The following is a 20,704-nucleotide window of genomic DNA, read 5'->3' as shown; positions in this document are numbered from 1 at the left end:
AGTTTAAAAGCATCAATTCTTTGGTGCTCAGTTCACAGTCCAACTCTCACATGCGTACATGACCACAGGAAAAACCATAGCCTTGACTAGACAGACCTTAGTCGGCAAAGTAATCTCTCTGCTTTTGAATATACTATCTAGGTTGGTCATAACTTTTCTTCCAAGGAGTAAGCATCTTTTTAATTTCATGGCTGCAGTCACCATCTGCAGTGATTTTGGAGCCCCCCCCCCAAAAAAAATAAACTCTGACACTGTTAGAGCTGGACTATAACATAAGCTGAGCACCGAAGAATTGATGCTTTTGAATTATGGTGTTGGAGAAGACTCTTGAGAGACCCCTGGACTGCAAGGAAATTCAACCAATCCATTCTGAAGGAGATCAGCTCTGGGATTTCTTTAGAAGGAATGATGCTAAAGCTGAAACTCCAGTACTTTGGCCACCTCATGCAAAGAGTTGACTCATTGGAAAAGACTCTGATGCTGGGAGGGATTGGGAGCAGGAGGAGAAGGGGACGACAGAGGATGAGATGGCTGGATGGCATCACTGACTCAATGGACGTGAGTCTGAGTGAACTCCGGGAGTTGATGATGGACAGGGAGGCCTGGCATGCTGCGATTCATGGGGTCACGAAGAGTCAGACACAACTGAGCGACTGAACTGAACTGAACTGGACATCCATACAAGACAACAGGAAAAAGCATAACTTTTACTATATGGACATTTGTCAGCAAAGAAATGTCTCTACCTTCAGTGTCTCTGGTGGAAAAGGTCAGTTTTCATTCCAATCCCAAAGAAAGGCAATGCCAAAGAATGTTCAAACTACCATAAAATTGCACTCATCTCACACTCTACAAAAGTAATGCTCAAAATTCTCCAAGCCAGGCTTCAACAGTACATGAACTGTGAACTTCCAGATGTTCAAGCTAGATTTAGAAAAGGCAGAGGAACCAAAGATCAAAGATCAAATTTCCATAAGCAAGGTGAAAAGACAGCCTTCAGAATGGGAGAAAATAATAGCAAATGAAGCAACTGACAAAGAATTAATCTCAAAAATATACAAGCAACTCCTGCAGCTCAATTCCAGAAAAATAAACCACACAATCAAAAAATAGGCCAAAGAACTAAACAGACATTTCTCCAAAGAAGACATATAGATGGCTAATAAACACATGAAAATGTACTCAACATCACTCATTATCAGAAATGGAAATCAAAACCACAATGAGGTACCATTTCACACCAGTCTGAATGGCTGCAATCCAAAAGTCTACAAGTAATAAATGCTGGAGAGGGTGTGGAGAAAAGGGAACCCTCTTACATTGTTGGTGGGAATGCAAACTAGTACAGCCACTATGGAGAACAGTGTGGAGATTCCTTAAAAAACTGGAAAGAGAACTGCCATATGACCCAGCAATCCCACTGCTGGGCATACACACTAAGGAAACCAGAATTGAAAGAGACACATGTACCCCAGTGTTCATCGCAGCACTGTTTATAATAGCTAGGACATGGAAGCAACCTAGATGTCCATCAGCAGATGAATGGATAAGAAAGCTTTGGTACATATACACAATGGAGTATTACTCAGCCATTAAAGGCAAAACATTTGAATCAGTTCTAATGAGGTGGATAAAACTGGAGCCGATTATACAGAGTGAAGTAAGCCAGAAAGAAAAACACCAATACAGTATACTAACACACATATATATATGGAATTTAGAAAGAAGGTAATGATAACCCTGTATGCAAGACAGCAAAAGAGACACAGATGTGTAGAACAGTCTTTTGGACTCTGTAGGAGAGGGTGAGGGTGGGATGATTTGGGAGAATGGCATTGAATCATATATAATATCATATGTGAAACGAATCGCCAGTCCAGGTTCGATGCAGGATACAGGATGCTCAAGTCTGGTGCACTGAGATGACCCAGAGAGATGGTATGGGGAGGGAGGTGGGAGGAGGGGTTCAGGATGGGGAACACGTGTACACCCATGGTGGATTCATGTTGATGTATGGCAAAACCAATACAATATTGTAAAGTAAAAAAAATAGAATAAAATAATAAGATCAAATTTCCAACACCTGTTGGCTCATCAAAAATGCAAAAGAGTTCCAGGAAATCATCTACTTCTGCTTTATTGATTATGTCAAAGCCAAAGCCTTTGACTGTGTGGATCACAACAAACTGGAAAATTCTTAAAGAGATGGAAATATCAGACCAACTTACCTGCCTCCTGATATATCTGTATGCAGGTCAAGAAGCAATAGTTAGAACCAGACATGGAACAACAGAATGGTTCCAAATTGGGAAAAGACTGTATGTCAAGACTGTATACTGCACCCTGCTTATTTAACTTACATGCAGAGTACATCATGCAGAATGCAGGCTGGATGAAGCTGGAATCAATTGAATATCAATAATCTCAGATACACAGGTGACACCACCCTTATGGCAGAAAGTGAAGAAGAACTAAAGAGGCTTTTGATAGAAATGAAAAAGGAGAGTGAAAAATTTGGCTTAATTCTCAACATTCAGAAAACAACAATCATGGCTTCTGGTCCCATCCACTTCCTTGCAAATAGATGGAGAAACAGTGGAAACAGTGAGAGACGTTATTTTATTTTATTTATTTATTTATTTATTTTTGACTCCAAAATCAGTACAGATGGTCACTGCAGCCATTAAATTAAAAGACACTGGTTCCTTGGAAGATAAGGTAAGACTGACCTAGAAAAAGTTTGCTAGTGTGTGAGATGAGTGCAATTGTGTGGTATTTAGAGCATTCTTTGGCATTGCCTTTCTTTGGGATTTGAATGAAAACTGACCTTTTCCAGTCCTGTGGCCACTGTTGAGTTTTCAAAATTTGCTGGTATATTGAGTGCAGCACTTCCACAGCATCATCTTTTAGGATTTGAAATAGCTCAACTGGAATTCCATCACCTCCACTAGCTTTGTTTGTAGTGATGCTTCTTAAGGCCCACTTGACTTTGCATTCCAGGATCTCTGGCTCTAGTTGAGTGATCATGCCATCATGGTTACCTGGGTCATGAAGATTTTTTTTTTTAATTTTTTTATGAAGATTTTTTTTATAGTTTTTTGTATTCTTGCCACTTCTTCTTAATATCTTCTGCTTCTGTTAAGTTCATAGCATTTCTGTGCTTTACTGTGCCCATATTTGCATGATATGTAACCTTGGTATCTCTAATTTTCTTGAAGAGGGCTCTAATCTTTCCATTCTATTTTTTCCTCTATTTCTTTGCATTGATCACTGATTAGCCTTCCTTGCTGTTCTTTGGAACTCTGCATTCATATGGGTATATCTTTCCTTTTCTCCTTTGCCTTTTGCTTTCTTTTCTCAGCTATTTGTAAGGCCTCTTCAGACAACCATTTTGCCATTTTGCATTTCTCTTTCTTGGGAATGGTCTATATCACTGCCTCCTGTACAAAGTCACGAACCTCTGTCCATAGTTCTTCAGGCAATCTTGTCTATCAGATCTAATATCTTGAATCTATTCATCACTTCCACTGTATAATAATAAGGGATTTGATTTAGCAAGGTCTTAAGACTCCCTTGGACTGCAAGGAGATCCAATCAGTCAATCCTAAAGGAATTCAATGCTGAATATTCTTTGGAAGGACCGATGCTGAAGCTGAAACTCCAATAGTTTGGTGACATGATGTGAAGAACAACTCATTTGAAAAGACCCTGATTCTGGGAGAAGGGGACAACAGAGGATGAGATTGGTTGGATGGCATCACTGACTTAATGGACATGAGTCTGTGTAAACTCCATGAGCTGATGATGGACAGGGAGTCCTGGTGTGCTACAATCCATGGAGTCACAAAGAGCCAGACATGACTGAGAGACAGAACTGAACTGAATTCTGTAGCAGTTTTCCCTACTTTCTTCAATTTAAGTCTTCATTTTGCAATAAGAAGTTCATGATCTGAGCCACAGTCAGCTCCCGGTCTTATTTTTGCTACTGTATAGAGTTTCTCCATCTTTGTCTGCAAAGAATAAAATAAATCTGATTTCAGTATTGACTATCTGGTGATGCCCATGTGTAGAGTCATCCTTTGTGTTGTTGGAAGATGGTGTTTGCTATGACCTGTGCATTCTTGGCAAAACTCTGTTAGTCTTTGCTGTGATTCATTTTGTACACCAAGGTCAAATTGGCCTGTTATTCCAGGTATCTCTTGACTTCTTACTTTGGTATTCTAGTCCCCTCTATTAAACAGGACAACTTCTATTTCTAGAAGATCTTGGAGATCTTCATAGAACCCTTCAACTTCAGCTTTAGCATTACTAGTTGGAGCATAGACTTGGATTATTGTGATATCAAACAGTTTTCCTTGGAAACAAACAGATCATTTTGTCATTTTTGAGACTGAACCCATGTACTGCATTTCAGACCCTTTTGTTGACTATGAGGGCTACAGCATTTTTTTCCCCAAAGGATTCTTGCCCACAGTAGTAGATATAATGGTCTTCTGAATTAAATCGCCCATTCCAGTCCATTTTAGTTCATTGATTCCTTGTTCACTCTTGCCACCTCCTGTTTGGCCACTACCAATTTAACTTAATTCATGGACCTTAATGATTCTGGGTCATTAAGACTTTTTTTTTTTTTTTTGTATAATCCTTCTGTGAATTATTGCCAACTCTTCTTAAAATGTTCTGCTTCAAGTTCGTACCACTTCCATCCTTTATTGTGACTATCTTTGCATGAAATTGTCTGTTGATATCTCCAGTTTCTTATGAGATCTGTAATCTTTCCCATTCTATTGTTTTCCTCTATTTTTTGGCATTGTCTGGAACTCTAAATTCAGTTTGGTATATATTTCCTTTTCTCTTTTGCCTTTCACTTCTCTCCTTTCCTCAGCTATTTTTCAGCTCCAGGTCTTGTTTTTTTTTTTTTAAATTATATAGAACTTCTCCATCTTTGACTGCAAAGAATATAATCAAACTGATTTCAGTATTGACCATCTTCTGATGTCCATGTGTAGAGTTGTCTCTTGTGTTGTTGGAAGAATCTGTTTGCTATTACCTGTGTATTCTCTTGGCAAAACACTTTTAACCTTTTTCATCTTTTATTTTGTAGTTCAAGGCAAAACTTGTCTTTTACTCCAGGTATCTCTTGACTTCCTACTTTTTTTTCTTAAATTTATTGCCTACTAACTCCAATATTTATACCATTTGTAGATCTGTATCTATTTTCCTGTCCTCTCAGTTATTGGTTATATATTATTCTCTTTCACATGTCTAGTGACTTTTTTTAATGTGTGGAATATATGATATATGTAAACCAAAACTGTACTGCCTTCCTCTTTTCCTCTACTTCTCAAATAGTTAATTTGAATTAGGAATGAGACAAGATTTCTATAAAACTAAGTTTATCTCTGGTTTTCTTCTAGGATATGACCATCTTAGGTCTCTAGGATTGTAGCCCAGCAGTCTCTACCTTGCTGCCACTAAAATAAAATAATTATTCTAGGTCTAGATCTTTTTCTCAGATGTTTCATTTCAATATCTCATGGAGTTCTCAGCGATCTCTATCTTCTGAGTCCTTAAAAAACGTGTGGGAGGTCTAGCTTTTGCTTAGAGATTTCCTCATCCAGCTCTCCATTTTCTTCCCATAAAACTTCAGAATTTGGCAACTATCTTGACCAATGGGTCAACAATTTTCTTGAGAATGTTCTAAGTTAATGAAGTACCACAAATTTTTAGGGCACTTCACTCTATCTTCTGGATATATTTACTAATATATTTTTGAAGTCTTCTCTTCCAAACAGTTTCAAGATCTTGCAATTGTCCAGAAAAGAAGGCCAGCAGTGTGCTTGAGGAAGATTTTTTTTTTTTTCCTAAGTACTGGAAGACAACAGGAGATTCATTCTGATTTATAGAAGCATTCAGTGTCCCCTAGGAATCTTGAGTTCAGTAAACATCCTCTAGGGAAAACAGACTGTGTGTTTGAGTTTTCTCATTTTAAACTGGTCACATTAACCACCAACAACCTCTAAAAAGTGTTACTGGTTTCTCTTTCTCCTAGGCAGATCTTTCTCTAACTGAGACCACCCCTGAGTCCCTATCCAATATTGGCAAAAACTCCAGGAAAAAGGTCAGCACATCATTCCTCCTGGAGATTTCATTCATCTATTATCTATTGCTTCCATAGTTCTTTGTTGAATGACAATAGGATTTCTCTCTTAATGAACCAGACTTTTTCTGTGTCACTGGGATCATCAATGTCACTGGGATCATCAATGTATCACTTTTACACAACAACGAGAAGTGGAAATTTTTTTTTTAATGGAATTTTTCCCCCCACCTTGAGGATTTATTTGCAGCATTTGATTTTAAGTTCGTGGGAAAAAAAAAAAAAAACATTTTTTTTTTAAATTTGACAGTTAAGTAGCTATTTCACAGTTGCCTACAATTGTTCATTTTACTTTTTTATTTATTGTCTTTTTATCTTTTTTAGGTCTTTACTTTCAGTCTTCAACTAAGCAGAAATATTTCTGTATGTTAACAATGAATCAGCTTAAAACTTTTGACTTATAAACTATTTCCTTCTATCTGAACTGTAAAAAAACCTCTACTTTGGAGATTCTGTTCCATATTCTGAAAGTCATATAAATGTTCTGGGGCATACGAATTCAGGTTTCAGGTGGAGATAAAGGATACATTATTCCATTCCTTGATTTAGAGAACTAAATATTTTATAAATTGCTTTCACTACTTTTTGTGTGTGCTTTCTCTAAATTTGACTTGTTCCTGAGCTCCAAGTCTACATTTTTGAGTGCTGCTTAATTTTACCCAAATATCCTAACATTGCCTTAAACTCTTTATTAGTCGTATTACATAAATTACACATCACCTTTATTTCCAACCTTGTTTACTTCCCCAAACATTAGCAATATTAAAAGTAACAACAACACTTTGCTAATCCTTAGCTAAGGCTCCCTTCCCCAAAGCATAGGTTGGATACTGACTTCATCTTTGATTTCTATCTTCTCTATCTCCCTATATTCAGTTATCATGCTGCAGGCATGTGAAGTTGCTTCAGTAGTGTCCAACTCTGTGTGACACTATAGACTGTAGCCTGCCAGACTCCTCTGTGCATGGGACTCTCCAGGCAAGATTATTGGAGTGGGTTGCCATGTCGTCCTCTAGGGAATCTTCTCCACCAGGGCTCAAACCTTCATCTCCTACACCTCCTGCATTAAGGTTTCTTTACCACTGCATCCTTGATCCTGCATTAAAGTTTCTTTACCACTGAGCCACCAAGGAAGCCCCATATTTAAACATAGGTAAGAGCTATCCCCCTACTTCTTAACAGCTCCGAGCCTGTTAAAATATTAATTGGGACTTCATTAATATTGGGACTAAAGTATTTTACTAGCTATCAACTTATTTTTTAACCTTAGTCTTTCTTTCCCCTCCAAACTTGTAATCTTCTACCAAGTTATGTATCTTCAGATCATAGTTGATCATGAAAAGAACATTTCTCTCAGTTATTCTTACTCTGGCTCAAGTCCAAACTATGTCCTCAAAATTTCTTTTCCAAAGTGTTGTGGGTTTTTTTGGTTTAATTTTTATTTATTTATTTTTTATTTTACTTTACAATTCTGTATTGGTTTTGCCATACATTGACATGAATCCACCACGGGTGTACATGCGTTCCCAAACATGAACCCCCCTCCCACCCCCCTCCCCACAACATCTCTCTGGGTCATCCCCATGTACCAGCCCCAAGCGTGCCGTATCCTGCATCAGACATAGACTGGCAATTCAATTCTTACATGATATTATACATGTTTCAATGCCATTCTCCCAAATCATCTCACCCTCTCCCTCTCCCTTTGAGTCCAAAAGTCCGCTATACACATCTGTGTCTTTTTTGCTGTCCTGCATACAGGGTCATCATTGCCATCTTTCTAAATTCCATATATATGTGTTAGTATACTGTATTGGTGTTTTTCTTTCTGGCTTACTTCACTCTGTATAATCGGCTCATCTCAGTGTTCCTTTCCCTTTAACTTATGCTCCATCCATTTGAAATTTTGATGTTTCTACTCTGGGCTGCAGGCCTTTCAGTTCAGTTCAGTTCAGTTGCTCAGTCGTGTCCGACTCTTTGGGACCCCATGGACTGGAGCACGCTAGGCCTCTCTGTCTATCACCAACTCCCGGAGTTCACTCAAACTCACATCCATCGAGTCAGTGTTGCCATCCAGCCATCTCATCCTCTGTTGTCCCCTTCTCCTCCTACCACCAATCCTTCCCAGCATTAGGGTCTTTTCCAATGAGTCAACTCTTTGCATGAGGTGGCCAAAGTATTGGAGTTTCAGCTTCACCATCAGTCCTTCCAAGGAACACTGATCTCCTTTAGGATGGACTGGTTGGATCTCCTTGCAGTCCAAGGGACTCTCAAGAGTCTTCTCCAGACCCAAGGTTCAAAAGCATCAATTCTTCAGTGCTCAGCTTTCTTCACAGTTCAACTCTCACATCCATACATGACCACTGGAAAAACCATAGCCTTGACTAGATGGACCTTGGTTGACAAAGTAATGTTTCTGCTTTTGAATATGCTATCTAGGTTGGTCATAACTTTTCTTCCAAGGAGTAAGTGTCTTTTAATTTCATGGCTGCAATCATCATCTGCAGTGATTTGGAGCCCCAAAAAATAAAGTCTGACACTGTTTCCAATGTTTCCCCATCTATTTGCCATGAAGTGATGGGACCAGATGCCATCATCTTAGTTTTCTGAATGTTGAGCTTTAAGCCAATTTTTTCACTCTCCTCTTTCACTTTCATCAAGAGGCTCTTTAGTTCCTCTTCACTTTCTGCCATAAGGGTGGTCTCATCTGCATATCTGAGGTTATTGATAATTCTCCCAGCAATCTTGATTCCAGCTTGTGTTTCTTCCAGCCCAGTGTTTCTCATGATGTACTCTGCATATAAGTTAAATAAGCAGGCCAACAATATACAGCCTTGATGTACTCCTTTCCCTATTTGGAAGCAGTCTGTTGTTCCATGTCCAGTTCTAACTGTTGCTTCCTGACCTGCATAGAGGTATCTCAAGAGGCAGGTCAGGTGATCTGGTATTCCCATCTCTTTCAGAATTTCCACAGTTCATTGTGATCCAGACATTCAAAGGCTTTGGCATAGTCAAGAAAGAAGAAATAGATGTTTTTCTGGAACTCTCTTGCTTTTTCAATGATCCAGCAGATGTTGGCAATCTGATCTCTGGTTCCTCTGCCTTTTCTAAAACCATGCCTTTAGGCCACAATATACACGTGATCTTGCTACTTGAAGCATTATTCCCACTACCTCCTTATCTAGCTTTCTCTCAGTCACAGATTCTTATTCTACCCAGTTTTCAGTATTCCACTTGAATTCTTCTCTATGTAGTCTTTCTGATTTATCCCCTCTGAATCCCTAGAGTTTTAAATTACTATGGTAATTTAGCCATACTTCTCTGAAAGAACTTATATGGCTATCCAATATTAACTTTCTAGCTTATTTTCTATACTAGACCTTAAACATCCAGTGATAAAAAACAAAATCATAAAAATGCTAAATAAATCTCTTTTAAAACATTTCACTGGTTGGAAAAAGAACATAAAGGAATTGTGTAAGTTTCAGAAAAGCATTGTATTCATTTGCTGGTGTTATCATGGTAAAATGCCACAGATTGGTGGCCTAAATGAAAGAAATTCATTTTCTCAGAGTTCTGGAAATTGAAGTCCAAATCAAGCTTCTGACAGATTTGGTTTTTCTGAGTCCTCAGTGCTTGGTTTGCAGATGACCATTTTCTTGCTGTGCCTTCACATGACCTGTGCATCAATCCCTGTTTTCTTTTCCTGGTCTTATAAAGGCACCAATCTTATCAGATGGAAACTCCACTCTTATGACTTCATTTAGAATTAGTTACCTCTTTAAAGGACATGTGTCCAAACACTGCAAACAGTCACTTTCTGAGGTATACTGGGAAGTAGCAGGTCAATATATGAATTCTGAGTAGACACAGCTCAATCCATAAGAGCTATTAAAAAATATCATATGCAATCTCATTATAGAAAGATAAGTCTATCCTTTATAAGTTTTCTGTATTACACAGTCTCATATTTGAATTTTGTGTGTAAATCACATGATGCTCTTATACTGCCTTTCATATGGAGATTACAAATTGGAAGATAACTTTTTTGAGAGCTATTAAAATATTTTACAAATTGATCTGCAGAAACATTTTTATCATTTTATTTCCACACAAGTAATGAGAAACTGATATTAATTACTACAATTTTTAACTCTTCTTGGTTAACTGATGAGAAAAATGGTATTTTGTGCTAACTTTAACTCATTTACTTAATTTAAATGCTAACAGATTTATTACGTTAATCCAAGCCTATGCCCCAACCAATAATGCTGAAGAAGCTGAGGTTTAACAGTTCTATGAAGATGTACAAGACCTTTTAGAACTAACACCCAAAAAAGATGTCCTTTTCATTATAAGGAACTGGAATGCAAAAGTAGGAAGTCAAGAAACGCCTGGAGTAACAGGCAAATTTGGCCTTGGAGTACAGAATGAAGCAGGGCAAAGGCTAATAGAGTTCTGCCAAGAGCACGCACTGGTCATAGCGAACACCCTCTTCCAACAACACAAAAGAAGACTCTACACAAGGACATCACCAGATGGTGAACAATGAAATCAGATTGATTATATTATTTGCAGGCAAAGATAGAGAAGCTCTATACAGTCAACAAAAACAACACCAGGAGCAGACTGTGGCTCAGATCATGGACTCCTTATTTCCAAATTCAGACTTAAGTTGAAGAAAGTAGAGAAAACTGCTAGGCCATTCAGGTATGACCTAAATCAAATCCCTTATGTTTATATAGTGGAAGTGAGAAAGACATTTAAGGGACTAGATCTGATAGATAGAGTGCCTGATGAACTATGAAATGAGGTTCGTGACATTGTACAGGAGACAGGGATCAAGACCATCCTAAAGAAAAAGAACTGCAAAAAAGCAAAATGGCTGTCTGGGGAGGCCTTACAAATAGCTGTGAACAGACGAGAAACAAAAAGCAAAGGAGAAAAGGCAACATAAAAGTATCTGAATGCAGAGTTCCAAAGAATAGCAAGAAGAGATAAAAAGGCTTCCTCAGCAATCAATGCAAAGAAATAGAGGAAAACAACAGAATGGGAAAGACTAGAGATATCTTCAAGAAAATTAGAGATACCTAGGGAACATTTCATGCAAAGATGGGCTCAATAAAGGACAGAAATGATATGGACCTAACAGAAGCAGAAGATATTAAGAAGAGGTGGCAAGAATACACAGAAAATCTGTCCAAAAAATATCTTCATGACCCAGATAATCATGATGGTGTGATCACTCACCTAGAGCCAGACATCCTGGAATGTGAAGTCAAGTGGGCCTTAGAAAGCATCACTATGAACAAAGTTAGTGGAGATGATGGAATTCCAGTTGAGCTATTCCAAATCCTGAAAGATGATGCTGTGAAAGTGCTGCACTCAATATACCAGCAAATTTGGAAAACTCAGCAGTGGCCACAGGACTGGAAAAGCCAATTTTCATTCCAATCCCAAAGAAAGGCAATGCCAACAATTGCACTCATCTCACACACTAGTAGAGTAATGCTCAAAATTCTCCAAGCCAGGCTTCAGCAATACTTGAACCGTGAACTTCCGGATGTTCGAGCTGGTTTTAGAAAAGGCAGAGGAAACAGAGATCAAATTGCCAACATCTACTCAATCATCAAAAAAGCAAGAGAGTTCCCGAAAAAACATCTATTTCTTCTTTCTTGACTATGCCAAAGCCTTTGAATGTCTGGATCACAATGAACTGTGGAAATTCTGAAAGAGATGGGAATACCAGATCACCTGACCTGCCTCTTGAGATACCTCTATGCAGGTCAGAAAGCAACAGTTAGAACTGGACATGGAACAACAGACTGCTTCCAAATAGGGAAAGGAGTACATCAAGGCTGTATATTGTTGGCCTGCTTATTTAACTTCTATGCCGAGTACGTCATGAGAAACGCTGGACTGGAAGAAGCACAAGTTGGAATCAAGATTGCTGGGAGAAATATCAATAACCTCAGATATGCAGATGAGACCACCCTTATGGCAGAAAGTGAAGAGGAACTAAAGAGCCTCTTGATGAAATTTAAAAAAGAAAAGTGAAAAAGTTGGCCTAAAGCTCAACATTCAGAAAACTAAGATGATGGCCTCTGGTCCCATCACTTCATGGCAAATAGATGGGGAAGCAGTGGAAACAGTGTCAGACTTTAATTCTGGGGGGCTCCAAAATCACTGCAGATGGTGATTGCAGCCATGAAATTAAAAGACGCTTACTCCTTGGAAGGAAAGTTATGACCAACCTAGATAGCATATTGAAAAGCAGAGACATTACTTTTCCAACAAAGGTCCATCTAGTCAAGGCTATGGTTTTTCCACTGGTCATGTATGGATGTGAGAGTTGGACTGTGAAGAAAGCTGAGCACCAAAGAATTGATGCTTTTGAACTGTGATGTTGGAGAAGACTCTTGGGAGTCCCTTGGACTGCAAGGAGATCCAACCAGTCCATTCTGAAGGAGATCAACCCTGGGATTTCTTTGGAGGGAATGATGCTGCAGCTGAAACTCTAGTACTTTGGCCACCTCATGCGAAGAGTTGACTCATTGGAAAAGACTCTGATGCTGGGAGGGATTGGGGGCAGGAGGAGAAGGGGATGACAGAGGATGAGATGGCTGGATAGCATCACTGACTCGATGGATGTGAGTCTCATTGAACTCCAGGAGTTGGTAATGGACAGGGAGGCCTGGTGTGCTGTGATTCATGGGGTCACAATGAGTCGGACACGACTGAGCGACTTAACTGAACTTATGTTTCCTTTCTCTTTTGCCTTTCACTTCTCTTCTTTTCTCAGCTATTTGTATGGCCTTCTCAGACAACCATTTTGCCTTTTGCATTTCTTTTCCTTGGGGATGGTCTTGATCACTGCCTCCTGTACAATGTCAGGAACCTTTATGCATAATTCTTCAGGCACTCTGTCAGATTGAATCCCTTGAGTCTATTTGTCATTTCCACTGTATAATTGTAAGGGATTTGATTTAGGTCATACCTGAGTGGTCTAGTGGTTTTCCCTACTTTCTTCAGTTTAAGTCTAAATTTGACAGTAAGGAGAACATGATCTGAGCCACAGTCATCTACTGGCCTTGTTTTTACTGACTGTATAGAGACTGTCCATCTTTGAAGCTTCTTCTGCTTGTCTGGATTACCTCCACCATAGTGTGGTTCAGGTAAATAACAGGGAGGGAACATAGCCTCATCCATCAACATAAAATTGGATTAAAGATTTACTGAGCATTGCCCTGCCCCTCAGAACAAGACCCAGTCTCCCCTCAGTCAGTCTCTCCCATCAGGAAGCTTCCATAAGCCTCTTATCCTTCTCCATCAGAGGGCAGACAGACTGAAACCACAGTCACAGAAAACTAACCAATCTGATCACATGGACCACAGCCTTGTCTGACTCAATGAAACTATGAGTCACGCTGTGTTGGGCTACCCAAGATGGGTGGGTCATGGTGGAGAGTTCTGACAAAACATGGTCCACTGGAGAAGGGAATCACAAATGACTTCAATATTCTTGACTTCAGTACCCCATGAACCATATGAAAAGGCAAAAGATAGGACACTGAAAGATGAACTCCTCAGGTTGGTAGGTGCTGGAAATCAGTGGAGAAATAACTCCAGAAAGAATGAAGAGATGGAGCCAAAGCAAAAACACCCAGTTGTGGATGTGACTGGTGATGGAAGTAAAGTCCAATGCTGTAAAGAGCAATATTATATAGGAGCTTGGAAGTTAGGTCCAAGAATCAAGGCAAATTGGAAGTGGTCAAACAGGAGATGAGAAGAGTGAACATCAACATTTTTAGAGTCAGTGAACTAAAATGGACTGGAATGGGTGAATTTAACCCAGAAGACCCTTATATCTACTACTGTGGGCAAGAATCCTTTAGAAGAAATGACAGAATGATCTCTATTCATTTCTAAGGCAAAACATTCAATAGCACAGTAATCCTAGTCTATGCCCTGACTAGCAATGCTAAAGAAGCTGAAGTTGAATGGTTTTATGAAGATCTGTAAGACCTTTTAGAACTAACACCCCCAAAAGATGTCCTTTTCATGACATGGGACTGGAATGCCAAAGTAGGAAGTCAAGAAATACCTGAATAACAGGCAAATGTGGCCTTGGAGTTCAGAACGAAACAGGGCAAATGCTAATAAATTTTTGTCAAGAGAATGCAGGCATTCAGTTTAAAACTTATAAATTTCTGATCAGCCAAGATGGCAGACTAGGAAGACCCTGAAATCACTTCCTCTCATAGGCATGCCAAAATTGCAACTATTTATAGAACCATCAATGAATAAAACAGGAACCTACCAGAAAAGATCTTCTACAATTAAAGACATAAAGAAGGAACAAAAATACTGGTAAGAGGGGCATAGCCACAATATAGTCAAGTCCCCTACCCTTGAGTGTTTAATCCATAAATGGGAGATTAATTAAAATTGCAGAAGTTTTCCCCAAAGAGTAAGGGAGACTATGCCCCCATATATAGACTTAGGGGTTCTGCACCAGGGAGACAAGCCCCTGTGCATTTGGCTTTTGAAGTCATCAGGGCTTACTTTAAGAAATCCCAGAGGTCTGTGGGAAATAGAGACTCCACTCTTAAACTATTATTCACTGAGTTGTGTCTGACTCATTGCAATCCTGTAGACTGTAGGCCAGCAATCCCCTCTGTCTACAGGATTTCCTAGGCAAGAATACTGGAGTGAATTGCCATTCCCTTCTCTAGGGTATCTTCCTGACTCAGGGATCAAGCCTGGGGCTTCTGTATTGGCAGGCAGATTCTTTATCATCTGAGCCATTGCATGCTCCAGGACCCATAGCAAAAGCAGTAATTGTAAAGGAACCTGAGTCAGACTCATCAGCTAATCTTAGAGGGCCTCCAGAATGGCAGGTGGTGCCTACAGCTCAGTCTGTGAACCTAGACAGTAGTGGCAGCCATTTTGGGAAATCTTTCTACCACATTGACAGTGATGCTAGTAAGTGCAATTTTGGAGTATTTCCTATAGATTTTCAGCCTCCAGATTCAGCCTTGCCCTTGCACAACAGCCTGTAGACACCTTAGGCCAAGCAACTAACTTGGCATAGACACAGACCAACCCACTTGCAGATAGGCTGCTTTAAGAATCCTTGAGCCCACAGCCTCCCCTGGACACAGTCCTACCCACAAGAGCACCCAGGACTTGGCACCATACACTAATTCACAGGCACTCGTCCCAGGATCCGTACTAGACACAGGCTATAGGCCTTAAGGCCCTACAGCCAGAGAGCCTGGGACTCAGATCTGCATACCAGTGGGCAGACAGCAGCCCTAGAAAAGCTGGCCCACCTACCAGTGAACCTTCTTGAGCCTCAGGCCATACCTCACTCACCAGCAGGCAGAAAAAAGATTCTGGAGGACTACAGTCCTGCAACCTGCAAATCTAGGCCACCCATAAGCAGGCCAACATCTGCCCTGGGACAAGTCCGGTTCTCCCACTGCTGTCCAGTGAGCCTGATCTAGTCTCAGGTTCAGTCCACCCACCAGTGGGTAGACATTAGCCACAGGCCAACTGCAGCCTTGCAGCCTACAGATCCAGGCCACCCATGAGCAGGCCAGTACCTGCCCTGGGACCAAATGTACCATGGCCCTGCCCACTATGGGCCAACATAAGCTTTGAAACATCATGAACACCACAGCCGAGTATGTCAGGAACTGACCACACTCAGCAGTCCCTTGAGTCTGAAAGCCAGGAATCAGCTCTGCCCATGAGTAGAACAGCACCAGCTCCAGGACCAATTTAGATATAAAAGTTTCATGGTAACCACAAACTTAAAATTTACAGTAAATACAAACACAAGAAAAGAAAAGGGAATCCAAACATAATACTAAAGGTAGTCACCAAACCACAAAAGAAAGGGAAAAAAAATAATAAAGATTTACAAAAATAACTGAAGCAATTAAGGAAATGGCAAGAAGAACATACATATCAATAGTTATCTGGAATGCAAATGGACTAAATGCTGCAATCAAAACACATAAAGTGGCTGAATAGATACAAAAACAAGACCTATATATAAGCTGCCTATAAGATACTCACCTCAGATCTAGAGAAACACAAAAACTGAAAGTGAGTGAATGGGAAAAAAAAAAAAATTCTATGAAAACAGAAATAAAAAGAAACTCAGATTAAGAATACTTTTATCAGACAAAAGAGGCATTAAAATAAAGACTGTTACAAGAGACAAAGAAGAACATCAAGAGATCAATCCTGGAAAAAGATATAACAATTGTAAATATATATGCATCCAACAAAGCACCACCTAAATATATAATGAAAATATTGATGGACATAAAGGGAGAAATTGACAGTTACACAATATCAGTAGGAGACTTTAACATGTCCTTTACATCAATGGACAAATCATTCAAACAGAAAATCCAAAAGGAAACATTGGTTTTAAATGCTATATTAGACTTGATGGACTTTATAGACACATACAGAACATTCTTCTCACATGTACATAGAACATTTTCCAATGTAGATCAACTATTAGGACACAAAACAAACCTCAATAAATTTGAGAAAAATGAAAGCATAACAAGTATCTTTTATGACCACAATGTTATGAGAATAGAAATCAACTACAAAAAAAAAAAAAAACTCATAAAAAAACACAAACTCAAGGTGACTTAACAATATGCTACTAAAAACCAATGGATCACTGAAGAAATCAAAGAGGAAATAAAATACATATATATACCTGGAGACAAATGATAATGAAAACATGAGGATCCAAAATCTATGGAACAGAGCAAAAGCAGTTTTATAGCAATACATGCTTACCACAATAAACAAACACACAAAACCTCAAATAAACAATGAAACTGTAATGTTAAATGAACTGGTTTCCCAGTTCAACTCAATTAGGAGAAAAATAACTCAATTAGCTAGGGAGAAATTATAAAGATCATAGCAAAAATAAATAAGAGACTAAAATAATAATGTCAATTTAAAAGACCAATGAAGCAAAGAGCTAGAAAGATAAACAAAATTGATAATCCTTTATTTAGTCAGACACATCAAAAAATAGAGAAGGCTCAGATCAATAAAATCAGAAATGAAAAAGACGTTAAAAACAGCATCACAGAAATACAAAAGATAAGAAGTACTATGAACAATTGTATGCCAATAAAATGGACAACTGAGAAAAATGGACAAATTATCAGAAATATACAATCTCTCAAAGCTGAAGCAGAAGGAAATAGAAAATATGAACAGACCAATTACCAGTATTGAAATTAAATCAGTAATTTAAAAACTCCTAATAAATGGAAGTCCAGGACCAGATGTCTTCTCAGGTAAATTCTACCAAACATTGAGAGAAGAATTAACATTGAACAGTTCTCAGATTACTCCAAACATTGCAGAGAAAACTCCTTCTGAGGCCAATATCACCCTGATACTAAACCCAGACAAAAATATATCACACACACAAAAAAAAATACAGTTACAGGCCACTCTCTTTGATGCACATGGATGCAAAAATCCTCAACAAAATATTATCAACTGAATTCAGTAATATATTCAAAGGAACATACACTGCAATGATGTGGGTTTTATCCCAGGGATACAAGGATGATTCAGCACCTGCAATTCAATCAATGTAATGCACCATATTAATAAACTAAAAAATAAAAACCATATGATTATCTCAATAGATGTAGAAAAACATGACAATATTCAACTTTTATTTATGATAAAAAAAAAACTCTTCATAAAGTTGATGTAGAGGAAACAGACTTCAACATAGTAAAGATTGTATATAAGTCAACAGTTAACATCATACTCAATGGTAAAAAGCCAAAAACACTTCCTCTAAGATAAGGAATAAGACACAAATAGCCATTCTCACCACTTTTATTTAACATAGGTAGGGAAATCCTAGCTATGGCAATCAGAGAAGAAAATAAATAAACAAAAGGAATCCCAGGTTGAGAAAGAAGAAGTTAAACAGTCACTGTTTGCAGATGACATAATAATATACATATGCTGGTGTGCTGTGCTACGTTTCTTCAGTGTCCAGCTCTTTGCTACCCCAGGGACTGTAGCCTGCCAGGCTCCTCTGTCCACCAAATTCTTCAGGCAAGAATACTGGAATCTGTTGCCATTCCCTTCTCCAGGGTATCTTCCCTACCCAGGGATCAAACCCAAGTCTCCTGAATTACAGGCAGATTCTTTACCATATGAGCCACCATATGGAAAAGGCTTAATCTGACCAGTAGTCAGGAAAATAAATATTTAATATTCATTTAAATAACCATGAATGAGAATTTTACATTCAGATTGGGGGAAAGTGTTGAATCTAGTGATTACCAAGTGCGAGAGATGATGGAGAAAATCAGGAATTTTTGCATACTGCTAAAGGGGATGTAAATCATATTTCAGAGAGAATTTTGACAATTCCTAGTAAAGTTGAACATGAGCATATTCTAAAATTATCTAAAAATATATACTCTAGAGAAATTCTAGCATAGGTGCACAAAGCAACATATATAAATTTGTTTATTGTAGAATTGTTCATAGTAGCAAAAGCTGAGAAAAAAGTTGACTAACCATTGAAATAAAGATGGATGAATAGATTGTGGGAAATCCACTTAAAAGAAAACCATAATAGAATGATGTTTAAAATTAATTAAAGCTATATATAACTATGAAAACCACAATATGACAAAAAGAAATGTTGCACGAACAATGTTCATCCACTTAAATTGTTAAATACTCAACTAAAAAAAAATTACCTGTCTATATATACACAACTTCAGGATATTGGTGACTGCTTTCAGAAAGACAGTATGAGGAATTCCATGGATGTTCCCAGGAACCAGCTGTAACTGGTGGAAAAAACTTAAGTCTCCAGAAATTGTCCTAAGCAAGTAAGATAAAAGAAGAAATATATATTCAAGAAAATCTTCTAAATCTCAGAATGTGTGAGTCTGTAGCACCTGCTCCCTTTGTTGCCGTGAAAAGGAAAAGAAAGAGAAATGAGTTATTTCTTTCCCTTTCCTGAAAACAAAAAGGATAAAGAGAAGAGTGAGCAGGACTGAACATTTCTAGATTTTCTACTTTAACTTCACCTAATTCTGCATATCGGTAACTAAGTTTGCTTTTCTGCCCCCTAACTCTGCAAGAGCTACACTTCACACCTATTTTCTCTTCTTGTTGTTGTTTAGTTGCTCAGTTGTATCAAACTCTTTTGCCACCCCATGGACTGTAACGCACCAGACTCCTTTGTCCATGGGATTTCCCAGGCAGAAATACTGCAGTGGGTTGCCATTTCCTCCTCCAGGGGATCTTCCCAACTCAGGGATCAAACCTGCACCTATTGAGTCTCCTGCATTGACAGATGGGTTCTTTTCTCTCTGAGCCACCTGGGAAGCATTTCCCCTTGACTCTATGTTAAATGTATCTGGTGTTTACCCTTACAACACTCTTCTTCTTACAGTTCTTCCTTTTTACATACCAGAAAAAAGGCTGTAGAGCCAACAAACTCCAAGACTAAATTACTGGGTTACTACACCAGCCTATGAATGTCTTTGAAACAGTGCAAGAGGAAGAATTTAAGACCCTAACACCTTTGTTTCTCATCACCAACACCTAACTTCAAGTCCTCATTTATGTAAGTCCCTAGACTCCTCATGGACTTCCCAGGTGGTGCTAGTGGTAAAGAACCCACCTGCCAGTGCAGGAGATGTAAACGGTACAGGTTCAATCCCTGAGTCAGGAAGATCCCCTGGAGGAGGGCCTGGCAACCCACTCCAGTATTCTTGCCTGGAGAATCCCATGGACAGACATGACTGAAGTGACTTAACACACACACAGAGACTCCTCATGGAGGGGAGACACTGTTCTTAAGGTGTGAACCTACTGTGTTCCTCTCTCTGCCAGTTGAGAATTCAAGCCACCTTTCTATTACCTCCAAATTCTAGCTCCATAGTATTTATTCAGTTTCAGCGGGCAGATAAATCTAAGAATTTGACCAGCAACACCTTCCTAGATCCTCTCCAACTGGCCAAGATAACGAGAGCTCTAATTTAGACATGTGTGATCAAGGAAAGGAGCCCATCTTTTCTTCAGCCCCTGGACAAGAGATAGGCTATTTCACTATCTCACTTGGAAAGGCAGGCTGCCAGCATTTCTCATCTCCCACTCCCTGACTCCAAGTTAAAGGAATTACTCCATTCCTGGCAAGTGTGGCCAAATATTGAAAGCAATCTTCCTCCACTCATACCCAATTTATAGGGCTGAAGACAACTTCATAGGAGATGTAAGCCTAAAAGGAAAAAAAAAAAAAGACAGTGCCCAATCCCAGTGTTCTGCTAATTTATCAAGGGCATCCCTGCAGGAGAAGCCGGCCACAGTCTCCATTCCAAGCCCTAGAGTAGGGGTTCACAGATTTTGATAGAAGATATACTACCAAAACAATCTTTGAAAAAGCTCTCTCCAGAAGACCCAGATTATTTGCAATATTGTGGAGGATTTCAAGCCTAAGGGTAC

Source organism: Oryx dammah, unplaced genomic scaffold (genome assembly GCF_014754425.2).
Source record: "Oryx dammah isolate SB20612 unplaced genomic scaffold, SCBI_Odam_1.1 HiC_scaffold_8, whole genome shotgun sequence".
Classification (NCBI taxonomy): domain Eukaryota; kingdom Metazoa; phylum Chordata; class Mammalia; order Artiodactyla; family Bovidae; genus Oryx; species Oryx dammah.
The sequence above is the reverse complement of the archived record's forward strand: the minus strand, read 5'-3'. Positions refer to the sequence as shown.